This window comes from Equus przewalskii, chromosome 31 (assembly GCF_037783145.1).
Source record: "Equus przewalskii isolate Varuska chromosome 31, EquPr2, whole genome shotgun sequence".
Taxonomy (NCBI): Eukaryota; Metazoa; Chordata; class Mammalia; order Perissodactyla; family Equidae; genus Equus; species Equus przewalskii.
In genome coordinates, this window is record NC_091861.1 from 28,076,362 (window position 1) to 28,088,801 (window position 12,440).

The 12,440-nt window shown below is 39.7% G+C and overlaps 1 protein-coding gene across 13 annotated transcripts in view; it reads left to right on the plus strand.

Annotated features, from left to right (window-relative positions):
• CAMSAP2 (calmodulin regulated spectrin associated protein family member 2) overlaps window positions 1–12,440 on the plus strand; it is a 110,437-nt gene that overhangs the window by 50,993 nt on the left and 47,004 nt on the right. The window lies entirely within an intron of this gene.

Here is a 12,440-nt window from a genome sequence, read left to right on the forward strand (position 1 = left end):
TCAGCAAATATTTGTCTATTGATCATCTAATGTGTGTTAAGTGTGGAGGTACACCATGAGGACAGTCCTTGTTTTCAGGACACTTGGAGTCCAGAAGGAGAGACAGACAAGAAAGTGGCGGTTGCTTCATGGTGACTGCTCTGGGAGGTGCTGTGGAACCTGTCAGAGGGGCACCTGCACCTGGTCTGCTCAGAGCAGGAGCAGTGGTCGGGGAACCCTGTCTGGGTGATGTGATTCTCAGCCTAATGCCTAAAGAAATGTGTAGAAATTAGCTTAAAATTTTTCTCTCGGGTGAAAGAAAAAGGCAGCTGATGATTACATACGAAAGCACGGAGAAAAGAAGATGTGCATTTTGTCACTGCCAGACAAGTACTTGTGAAATCTTTAAATAACACTTTTAGACATTTATGGTTTGGTGCTTTTCTGTGTGCGCGTGCTTGTGTACTTCGTAAATGGGCGCTCATAATGATGGCGCTTGGTAGGAGATGACCCAAAACTGTGTACGTGTTTTTCTGGGCAGGCTGCCTCGCTGCTTCTTTGATAGCGTGAAATACCACTGGAAGTGGAAACCAGGAAAGTGTTACATTTCTGGTCTCACTCCTGTCTTCTCTTCAAAGATGTGTTCTGGGGCACCTATTTCTTGTGATGATTATTTCCTTTCCTTAAAGACCCGCACAGAGATTTACTTTTTGTCTGAGCTAGTTAGGTTAAAAATTAATACTGACCAAACATAAACTACTTTTCATTTTAACTGTGCCATCAACCTGTATTCTTCTTTTTAAGAGTGCAAACTTTAGTTAGAACTTTAAACATTCATAAGAAAGGTAAGGTAAATTGGGAAGATTTGGCCACACATGGTATTAAATAATTTTAGTACTTAAATTTAATATATTTAGCAGGCTCCTAAGAGTATAGGTGAGATAGTTTCTATTGAATGTTCAAAGTGTAGGTCAAGTTGATATGTTTACATCTATAAAAGTGTGGATTATCATAATCTCAAAGAATCAGTGTTTTTACTTTAGAGGTTTATTGGAATGCTCCTCACAATAAAAAGAAACAAACTATTGATATGTATACCAGCTTGGATGACTCTCCATAGAATTATAGTGAGTAAAAAAAAGCCAGTCCCAAAAGTTTCTTACTGTATGATTCCATTTATGTAACATTCTTTAAATGACAAAATTGTAGAAACGGAGAACAGATGAGTGGTTGCCAGGGTTTAAGGAGAGGGAGGGTGGGAGGGGTAGCGGTGGCTGCACCAGGGCACCTGGAGGGGCCTTGGATGGAAGTGTCCTTAGTTTAACTGTGTCACTGTCGGTGTCTTGGTCGTGATACTTACCATGGTTTTACGAGATGTTACCTTTGGGGAAAACTGGGTAAAGGGTACGTGGAATCTCTGTGTTATTTCTTAAATTCCATGTGAACCTACAATTATCTCTAAATAAAAAGTTTAACAACAACAAAAATGTTGTGTGACGAATGGATGTTTCAGATTAAAATGAAATACTCCGGTTTGGAGCAGAAATGGTTTCAGTGTCTTTTGGCAAGTGCTTCACTGCTGGTGGGGCAGAACTGTAGGCGTGAGTGTGTTGTCTCTGGAGTAGGACGGCCCTGGGTTTGCAGCAGTTAGCCGTTTGACTTTGGACTAGTTCGAAAACGCTGTAAGCTTCAGTGCGGTCGTCTGCATTAAGGAATGATGATCCTGTCCACCTTCTCCGGCTGAGAAGGTGAAGCAGACTAGAGCCATGCGGCATCCGCTGTAGTCCTTGACCTCTAATCAGAGATCAGTCAGCTGCGGCGATTGTGAGTGGTTTTATTGCCCCACTTCTATTTCTAGGTTTTAAAAAAATAAATATTAGTATGTAAATTAATTCAAAACAACAGATATGTATTGTGATAAAAATGGTTACTTATATATGGTAAAGCAAAATAATAACTAAAACGAATAAAATTTATTTTTGCTTCACATCCTAAAATTTCCTTAGAGTGGAATTCTTTTTGGAAGGGTTGCTGCAAAGAAACGTGCCTCATTTGGATGTTACAGATGACAATATTCTGACCTAAAAACATGTGCCTTCCTCTTGCTCTCTATACCTACAGAATCGTTAAAGTGGCTTATATTTGCTTTGAAGCCCCAAATTGAAGGCATTTTATTCTTGAAGCTGTTCTTGATTTTATCTTATTTTTATCTTTTTGGCTTATTGAAACTCCTTAGTTTCTGTATCTGATTGTAACAACAGGAGTGGCAAGTATTGCTTAATGAGAACTAGGTTAAAGCTGTGCACTGTCCTGTACGCATCTGGTGACTTGTTTGTTGAACAAATAAACGTTTGGAATGCATTCCGTATGAGGTATGGCTTGGGAAGAAAGCTGCCAACAATTAACCTAGGAATTTAAGAGGTAAACAGGAGCAACTTATTCTGTTGATGTATTAGCAGCTCCTTTTTTAGCCAGATAGCACTCAAATCTTGCTCTGTAAACAGAATTTTGTAGGATAAGAATATCAGTACAAGATCTGCAAATTCACCTTTAGACCTGAACTGACTTAGGTATAGCATATATAAGAATGTGTGTATAAAATGTACTTACTGATTTCTGTGGAAATTAAATATGAGCTTTGCTTCTAAATTACATTTTCTTCAACTTTTCTTTCTTTCTTTTCTTTTTTTTTTTGTGAGGAAGATTGGCCCTGAGCTAACATCTGTTGCCAGTCTTCACCTACTTTTTGTATGTGGGATGCCACCATAACGTGTCCTGACAAGGAGTGTGTAGGTCTGACCCTGGGATCTGAACCCACCAACCCTGGGCCACTGGCCTGGCCCCTCTTCAACTTTTTATTCTGCTACAAAGTTAAAGAATAATTTGATGCTAACATTTTGCTGTATTTGCTTTTATCTTCTCTCTTCCCTCTCCCTTCTCTTCCTCTCCTCCCTCCCTCTCTCTTTACACACACACACACACACACACACAATCATTTCAGAATCTTATGAAAAACAAGGACATTTTCCTGCATGACCACAATACCATGACCACATCGAGGAATTAAATGTTTTTATAAAAATGTTATTCAACACATAGTTCCTAGTCATATTTCCCCAATTATTGTGCCTAAGACATTCTTTATAGCTTTCTTTTGTCTTTTTTCACACCAGGAACCAATCAGAGATCATTTACTACTCCTTGTGGTCGTGTCTTTTCCCCTTAAGTCTGGAACAGTTGCCTCCTCCGCCTTATTTTGTTATTATTTCATGACACTGACGTTTTTGAAGAAAACACGTGCGTTGGCTTGTAGAATATACCCTAATCCTGATGTCTGATTGTTTCTTGCTGCTTAGATTCAGGTTAAAGTTTTTTGGCGTGGATGCTTCGCAGGTGGAATTGTATGCTTTCGATCGTGTCAGCTCGTCCCATCGTGGTGACAGTAGGTTTGACCTGTGTCTCCTTGCTGATGGGAAGCGTTCTGTGAGTGAGGACAGTGAGTGCACTTTTATTTCCCAGCACTGCTCCACCTGGTGCTTTTAGCCTCTATCGATGGTCTGTGCCTGAAGTAATTACTGCGTTGGTGGTTGCAATGTGGTGATTTTTAAACTCTGCCTTCCTTTTACATTTCTTACCTGGCGTTGTTCTGTAAAGAAGAGCTTTCTCTTCCTTCTTTCTCCCTTAATGGTTATCACCATGCACTCATGGATCCTTTTTGTTTTTAATTCTTTGTGTTGTAATTCATTATTGTTATTAACGTTTTTTGTACTCATGCGGGCCCATATTTGGCCATTGGCAGCCACCTTCAGGCTGGCCCCTATATCCTTTTGGCATATCTCCATCAGTCTTTGAATACTGTTTTCTTTCTGAACAACCATTTATTCCATGCTCCCTTTGTACTTTTCCTGTCTCTGGCTTGGAATCAGCCATTTTCTAAAGAGCCTTGGGTTTATTTTAATGGAAAAATGTCGTTTAGAAACCAGGATCTAGGTATAGATATTTAATGCTACTTTGGTGTGATTGCTTCTAGGCCTTTTCTTCAAGATAGGACTAAGAAAAATATATGTATATAATCATGAGTAGTTTTTACTGATGACCTCCAATTCAAAACTGAGACCACAGGATTCGTCCATATTTCACTGTTAAAATGAGCATCTTCCCCTAGGGCTCCTTCCCAGAGCGGTGCATCCCCAGCCTAAGGCGGCTCTGGGTTAGGGACGTAACACTGCCTCCTGCGCGCACCTTAATATGCTCTCCTGGCCGAGATCCACGTCCATCTGCCTTACCTCAGCATCCACCAGCCATGCTCTAATGAGAGTGCTGGCAGCATTTCCACACTTGCTTTTGTGCATTTTTCAGTATATATTGTGGCACCTTCCAGCCAGGTTGAGCTGCCTGCTTCAGCAATCCAGGTTACCTCCTAGTTACAAAATGCATAGCTTTTGAATGGTCCACCCCAACCCTATTCTTGATATAAACTGTGTTATTTTTAGGCATGAAATGCCTTGTACCATTCCTGTCACCCCATTTTACAGATGAGGATATTGAAGCACAGAGAAATTGAGGACTTTGCCCAAGATCGTGTAGTAGGTGGGAGAGTCAACACCCAGGCACTCTGCTTAAAGAGTCCTTGCTCTTAATCTGTGCTACTAGACCGTAGCGTTTACCTTGAGAAGTAGTAGAAGATGAGGCCTGAAAAAGGTGATTATTTTAGGATCATGAAGAACTTAATTATTCAGGTGATTTTGGACTTGTTTGGAGGGCCCTGGGAAGTCACCGAAGGCTTTTGATTGTCGAGTGATGTGGTTGGAGAAGCGCTGTAGAAAGGCTCATGTCTTGTGGCTCTGAGGGACTGTTGGAGGGAGACTCCTGTTGGAGGGAAACTCCTGTTGGGATGCTCTTCGTAGGCCTCCAGGGATCTAATGAATCACAGGCCTTAAGGTTTGGGATCAGGGAACTTGTGATTTCTTTTTTGTTGTTGTTGTTTTAGAGATTGGCACCTGAGCTAACGTCTGTTGCCAACTTTCCCTTTTTTTCCTTCTTCTCCCCAAAGCCCCCCAGTACATAGTTGTATATTCTAGTTTTAGGTCCTTCTGGCTGTGCTATGTGGGATGCCACCTCAGCGTGGCCTGATGAGCAGCTCCATGTCCGTGCCCAGGATCTGAACTCCTGAAATCCTGGGCCGCCAAAGTGGAGTGTGCAAACTTAACCACTTGGCCACAGGGCTGGCCCCTGTGCTTTGTTAATGATGAGCCAGATTTAGAACTGCTGTCAACTATTTCCTTTGTTTACCATATTTATTTGACTACTAGTGTGGTTCCTGTATGTGTCCACCCAGTTGGAGCCTCATTTAAACGTACTTAACTTGCCATTTGAGGTTAAATATAGTCCAGATGAAATGAACGGAACTGCTCAGGAGAATAATTTCTTTCGTTGGCCTGAGACTTGCATTTTGATAGACATTTGGGCTGTACTATTTCTCGTATGCATTCCATTTGCAATAAAGCTTAATATCAGTTTGGTTCAACATTATCTTGAAAACAGTTCTCTCTTGGGTAGTGTGATTATCAAACTCACCAAAAAACAGAAAGTAAACCAGATGCCCCTGGTGCCCTTATTGAAACAGATTAAAGAGAGCTCTCAGCTGCTTCATTGTGTCTTATGTTGTTAAATTTAGGCAGAGTTAGATGGCAGCTAAATAAGTACGCCAATCATAAATTAATGCTAGTAATACTTTTTTGTTTTCTCTCTATACTTCCTTCATGTGTCTAACCAGGAAAGTCCAAATAAAATAGAGGTATCAGTTTTGTGTGGTCACAAGCAAATGTCATATTAAGGTTTTGAATCCCTGGCCCCGTGGCCTAGTGGTTAAGTTCGTGCACTATGCTTCGGGGGCCCGGGGTTTCACCGGTTCGGATCCTGGGCGTGGACATGGTACCGCTTGTCAGGCCATGCTGACGCAGCGTCCCACACAGCAGAACCAGAGGGACCTACAACTAGAGTGTGCAACTATGCACTGGGGGCTTTGGGGAGAAGAAGGGGAAAGAATTGGCAACAGTTGTTAGCGCAGGTGCCTATCTTTAAAATTAAAAAACGTTTTGAATCTCCTGAGAGAGGTGTTTGGGTCTCGTGGACTCACCTCCCTTGTCATACTGCTCATCTCACCGTTCCATCTGGGTGGGGCAGGGCGGCAGCGGGCCTCTTGGGTTCCGACTCTGTCTAAAGCAGGTCGGATGCAACAGCAGTGCGTCTGGAACAGCAGTGCCCTGGTCCTCCTGTAGGTTACAGCTAGAATCTTTGCTGGTCAAGGTATATTCCTGACTTTGTTTTTAAGGCCAGTGTTTTTTCCTTTTTGGACCAGCCCACTTTTGACAGGCTGGATTTTTTATACGCTAAGATCTCCTTATCATGAAGAGGACAGAAACTTTGATTGGAAACAAATTTTTTCTGGAAAATTTCTATTCTTGAACCAACTGTAGAAATCTGTCTCTAAGATTCCAGCAACTAAAATAATTAAAGGATGTCTGACTAAGAAAGGCCATAAATGGTGATCTTTAAGAATAAACTATATACTTTTATCCAGATTAGTTGGAGCCTTAAGAAGTTGAAAATAAAAATCTATGGGAGGAAAATAAAGTTAATTTAGCTTATTTATTTTTCTTTTTATCATCAATTTCTATGTAGATGTTTCCTGCTTAAAGATGCAGAAATGCAAACTTAAGAAAATAAGAAAATGTTCATTTATTTTTTAATAATATCTAAAATACTCCATTGTCTAGAAAAATAAATGACCCTTTGCCTTGAAGTACTTATAAAGATACTTTGCAAACACATGGATGATGGCTAACTACCTTAATTAGAGCCATAAATGGTGATGTATGAGGTATTTACACTGGACAAGTGGGAGGAGAGCATCATAAATTAATCTGATTTTTTTTTTTGGTAACAGCTTGAGATATAATTGACGTACAATTCACCCATTTCAGGTGTACAGCGCAGAGGTTTTTAGTATATTCAGAATTGGGCAAACATCACCACAATCAATTTTAGAAAATTATTATCACCTCAGAAAAACCCCACACCCGTTACTGTCACCCTCCTGTCTCCTCATCTCCCACCCCTGACCCTGAACAACTGCTCATCTCCTTTCTATCTCTATGTGTTTGCCCATCCTGGACATTTATATAAATGGAATAATACAGTATATCCTTGTGTGTGTGTGACTGGCATCCTCTACTTAGCATATTGTTTTCAGGGTTCATCTGGCTTGTAGCATCTATCAGTCTTTATTCTGTTTATTGCCGAATTGTATTCCATTGTATGGATATGTCACCTTTTGCTTTATCCATTCATCAGTTGATTGACATTGGGTTGTTTCCACCTTTTTGGCTGTTACGAATAATGCTACTGTGAATATTCATGTACAAGTTTGTGTGGACGTAAGTTTTCATTTCTCTTGTGTATATACCTCTGTGGAATTGCTAGGTCAAATGGTAACTTTGTTTTACTTTTTGAGGGACTGCCAAACTGTTTTCCACAGCGACTGCACCATTTTACATTCCCAGTGGCGGTGTGTGAGGGTTCCGACTTCCCCATGTCCTTGCCAGCAGTTGTTAGCTGACTCTCCAATTACAGCCTCCCTTGTGGGTGCAGAGAGGTGTCACAGTAGGGTTAGAGGTGCTATTTTGCTTTTCTGTTCATGTACATTGAGGACAAGTGAAATTTCTGGTAAACCTATTTCTGAATTGGAATTAACTTTGATAAGCTACGGTCTGATATGTATATGCCGTGTGTGCCGTTTTAGCAGAAGAATTCAAATCCTTACTGTCCATGGGTGCTGGTTAGCCTTTGTTCCCTCGCGTCCCCTCTAGAGTGCGTGGACATGGTTAGGTGCTCTGGCCACTCCAGCGCAGTAGGCCGAGACCTGGGTCGTTTTAGGAAAGTTTTCTTAATTCTGTTTTCTATCTGTTACAAGAATAAAAGCATGCGAGACTAGAACTTCTGTCTTACTAATTTATGAGGCTAATAAACTTCTTGTGTACAACACTTAAATGCTCTTCTTTAATAGCTTTACCTTTCGTTTCCAAAACATAAATGTAGCTTACTTTTGTCTAGACTCCACTGATGGGATACAACACAAAAATAACACAGATGTAGAACCTAATGTTGGCTTTTCTGTGATCCTGTAAGCTCTTACTTAGCAAATTCCTTGCGACTCCACGTGCTTTCCTTTTTCGTTGAAATGCCAGGAAGCTCTTGCTCTTTCCATGACCGGTCTTTATGCCGCTGCTCTTAGGTGTCGTGTTCTGCCCTGCCACCTGGCAGTCTCAGTGCACCAGCTGTTGCTCTGGCACTGCTGCTCTCGCCTCCTGCTGCCGTGCTGCGAGTCCAGGGGTGGGGCGCTGGGGCCAGGCTGCAGGCGTGGGCCTGGGTGCTGTGGGCTCTGAAGCAGGACTTCTAGGGTTGAGTTCCCGCGTCACCGCCTCCTTGCTGTGTAACCTTAAGCAGGTTACACAATTTCTCATCTGTAAGATAGGTACGATAGTGCATCTCACAGAGTTGTGGTATTAAATGAGTTTAATACAAATGCTGAAAACATGGCATGGCACGTGACACTCAGCGTTAGCTACTGTTGTTATTCTGACGTTAGTGCTTTGGGTAAGAAATTAAATATGTGTATTTTATTTAGAGACATAAATCATTGCGTATTGATTGATTGTAGCTTCGAGTTTATCTTTTACTGTTGATCTTTCTAAATTCATTATGTGTATACTTTCTGTTATATGTAATTTTTAATTTACCACTACCTCATATTGTAAAGTTAAAGGGTAAAAAAAATACTAAAATTTGAAGGTTCTTAGTTTAAAAGTGGGTGAATATTACATGGAAATAACTATAAGCACAGTAGTGGGATTTTTTAAAGTCTGTTTTTTAATTTAGGAAGTTAAGTAATTAGTGAAATGAGCTTTTTTCTGAAAATGTGTTACTAATTATACTTGGTGTTTAACATCCTAATTTTTGAAGTAAACTGTAGATTTTATATGTATCTTTGCATACTATAACAAGGTAGTTTCTAAGTAAGTTTTACTTTCATTCCTTTTCCCTTCCTGTTTTATATATATTATATATATATGTTCAAGAGGTATATATGTATATATACGTACATGTTTGTATATACATGTGTGTATATATATATATTTTTTTGAACATTATTATAGTGTGGTGGTGTTTTTTCCACTCAATGTGGTATTGTGCACATTTTCCCCTATTGTTAAATAGTTTAAGATATTATACATTGCTCATTATAGTTATAACATTTTCTTTCTTCTGGTTGTAATATGTAATACGTAATGGTTACTTTCATTCATATAGCTCTTTTTTTCCTCTCTCAAATTATATCTATAAGTTGCCAAGAGAAAGAGTTTTGATGAAGAGTACATGAATGGCTTTATACCTCTTAAACTGTTTTCCGCATTTTTGTTCAAAAGAGTTATGCTTTTTAATGCTATGAAATACTAATTACTAAGAGCTTTCATCCTGAAAACATTGTGCCAGGAACAAAGGTGAAAAAGCTGGGGTCCCTGCTCTCTGGGCTGGAGTGACTAGAGAGTGCAGGAGCGGGTGAAGGACCCGAGTGAAAGGGCACGCAGGAGCTGGCGGAGAGGCCACCGTGAGTCTGAAGGAGCAGCTGTGTGTCTGGCAGCAGCAGTCAGGGGAAGAGTTCCTGGATGATGCAGAATATGAAAATAGGGTGTGAATTTGAAGTACTTATTGATGCTTATTTTTCTTTCTTGTGTATGATGTCTGTTTATCGTTTCCAAAACACATTTCTTACCTAACTAAATGACTTAATTTTTGCCAACTGCATAATACATTAGGAAGAGCACACAGGTTTGGACAAACTAATTAATTGTTTGAACTTCAGCTTCCTAGCATATAAAACGTAAATAATACTTCCTTCAGAGAGTTGTGAGGGTTATAGAAAGTATCTTTTATCTCCAGCCTACTTCAGAAAAGATTTAAAATGAAGGAGTTAATATATTAATAAAGTACTTAGCATAGTATCTGGCATATAAAGTAAGACTTAATGAGTAGGGGTCACCATTGGCTTTATGATTGCCATTATTGAGCATTCGGCTTCAGACAAAGCATCTGCCTTCCTGTAAATACTGCTGAGTTATCAATAGGCTAGTCCAGCACCTCCTAGGTAAAACGCACTTCCTCAGCCTCCAGTGTAAAGCCAGCTCCTCGTTCTTTATAGTGACCGATAGACTTCTTTCCTTTCTTCAGCCCTTGCTAATGCCAGGTACCAGGTCAGGTATAGGAAACGTCACGATAACTAAGATGATGTCCTTACCAGCAGGCGTCTTACTAGAGAACTAGTGTTACGTATTGATTGATTGTAGCTTAGAGGTTATTTTTTACTGTTGGTCTTTCTAAATTCATTATGTGTATACTTTGTTATACTTAATTTTTAATTTACCACTACCTCATATTGTAAAGTTAAAGGGTAAAAAAACATACTGCAGTGAGATAAGTCCGTGATTCTTAACCCTGGCTGCTCCTTAGCGTCATCTGGGAGCTTTTTAAAATACCAGTGTCCATGCCCTGCTTCAGATGGCTGAGCCAGAATTGCATGCAAGTGTAAACAGTGTTCTGTAGGAACCTGTGCTCACTCTAGGAAGACTGAGCCATTTTGATTGGAAAGGGAAATGGAAAAAGCCTTTGCAATGCGGGTAACAGTCAGACCAGCGACAGGACTTGGTCTACATTGTAAGGAGGGCAACAGAAGCTTGAAAACTGGCGACAGATTTGGGGACGGCAGGCAGTCTTCTGGGGCTGTTTTGAAAGGAGTACAGATGAGGTGAAGGAAATGCTAGGTTATAAAACTAACTGATGGGTAGGGACCAGCTAATAAAGAGCTTTACCGCTTTTGAGGAGTTTGGACTTTATTATGTAGAAAATGAGGTAGACTTTGAGAGAATGATATGAAATCTGTGATTTGGAAAAATAATTAGTCCCTAGTTTATACCATCTTCAAAAATAAATTCCAGGTGAAGTTAAAGTAATAGAAAAAATAGAGGACATTATTTCTATATTCTTGGGGTGGGGAGGGCTTTTGTAGACATAGGAAACATTCCAGAGGAGAACTTTTGAGATTGACAGATTTTACTGAGTAAATGTTTAGAACTTCTGTACAGCAAATGACACACTAAATAAAGTCGAAAATCCAAAGACAAATTAGGAAAGAATAATACTTTCTGCAGTATTTACTACCTGAATGACACAGAGCTAAGGTACCTAATATATAACGAGCTCTTACAAATTAATAAAGATGAACATCCCAAAGAGAAAAATAGGCAAAAGATAGAAACAATCAGTTTTCCAAGGAAAAAATACAAATAGTTGCTAGACATATAAATGCTCATCCTTGTTAATCAAAGAAATGCAGAGTTGAACAAGAATGTGGGTTTTTAGCCTTTCAGACTGATACAGATCGTAGAAAGTGATACCTAGTGTTGGCAAAAAATGTGGGGAAATGGGCATACTGATAACAGTCTTGGTGGGAGAGAAAAGTTACTGTACGCGTTCTAGAGAGCAGATTAGTGGTTATCTGTCAGAACGTGAACTGTGGTTGCTGTGGGCCTGCTCGCCCCACAGTGAGGAGCCATCCCTGGAGAGAGACAGTGTTTGCAATGCCAGCGAATAGGGAGCAGTGCAAATGCGTATTTGGTGCGCTTTATTAATTTTTTGGTAAGAATGCATACCAAATTGTGGACATTGCTTGGGGAGGAGGGCTGGGAGAGGGTTACTTTCTACTTTACGTATTTTGTAATGTCTGGAAATTTTTAAGAACCACCATGTAACACGTTTGTTTTTAAAAAGAAAAAATCAAAAATGAAAAAAAAGAAAGCCAAACAAAAGACAAGAAGTCCTCGTGCTGGATGAATAGGATATGAGGAAAGGCTTGGAGCCAGGGAAATCAGTTGGAAGATTTTTTGCCTTGTTCAAATGAGAAATATTGATGGTCTGAATGGAACTGACGATCAGAATGAGGAAGAGGGTAGATATGAGAGACATTTTAGAAGAATCTATAAATTTCTACTATGTGGATGTGAAGCGTGAGGAAGGAGCGTAGTTGAAGATGACTTTGAAGTTTGTAAATTGTATTGCTGAGTAAATGCTTATGACATTATCAAAAATAGGAAAAACAGGAAAAGAAACACCCTTTGAATAAAAGATAATGAGGGTCTTAAACATAGATCCTCAATAAGAATTTGAGTGATAAATTGTTTTAGTTCAGTTAGTTCATCTTTAGCGTGAAACGTTTATGCTTTCTTATTAATGCTCATCTTCTAGTCTTTAGTTCTGCTACTGTTGGTTAGGAAATGTTAGTAATATCTTAAAATATATAAACGGCATTTTCCTAGTGTAGTTTTAACTGTTTCTTCTTGTCTTAT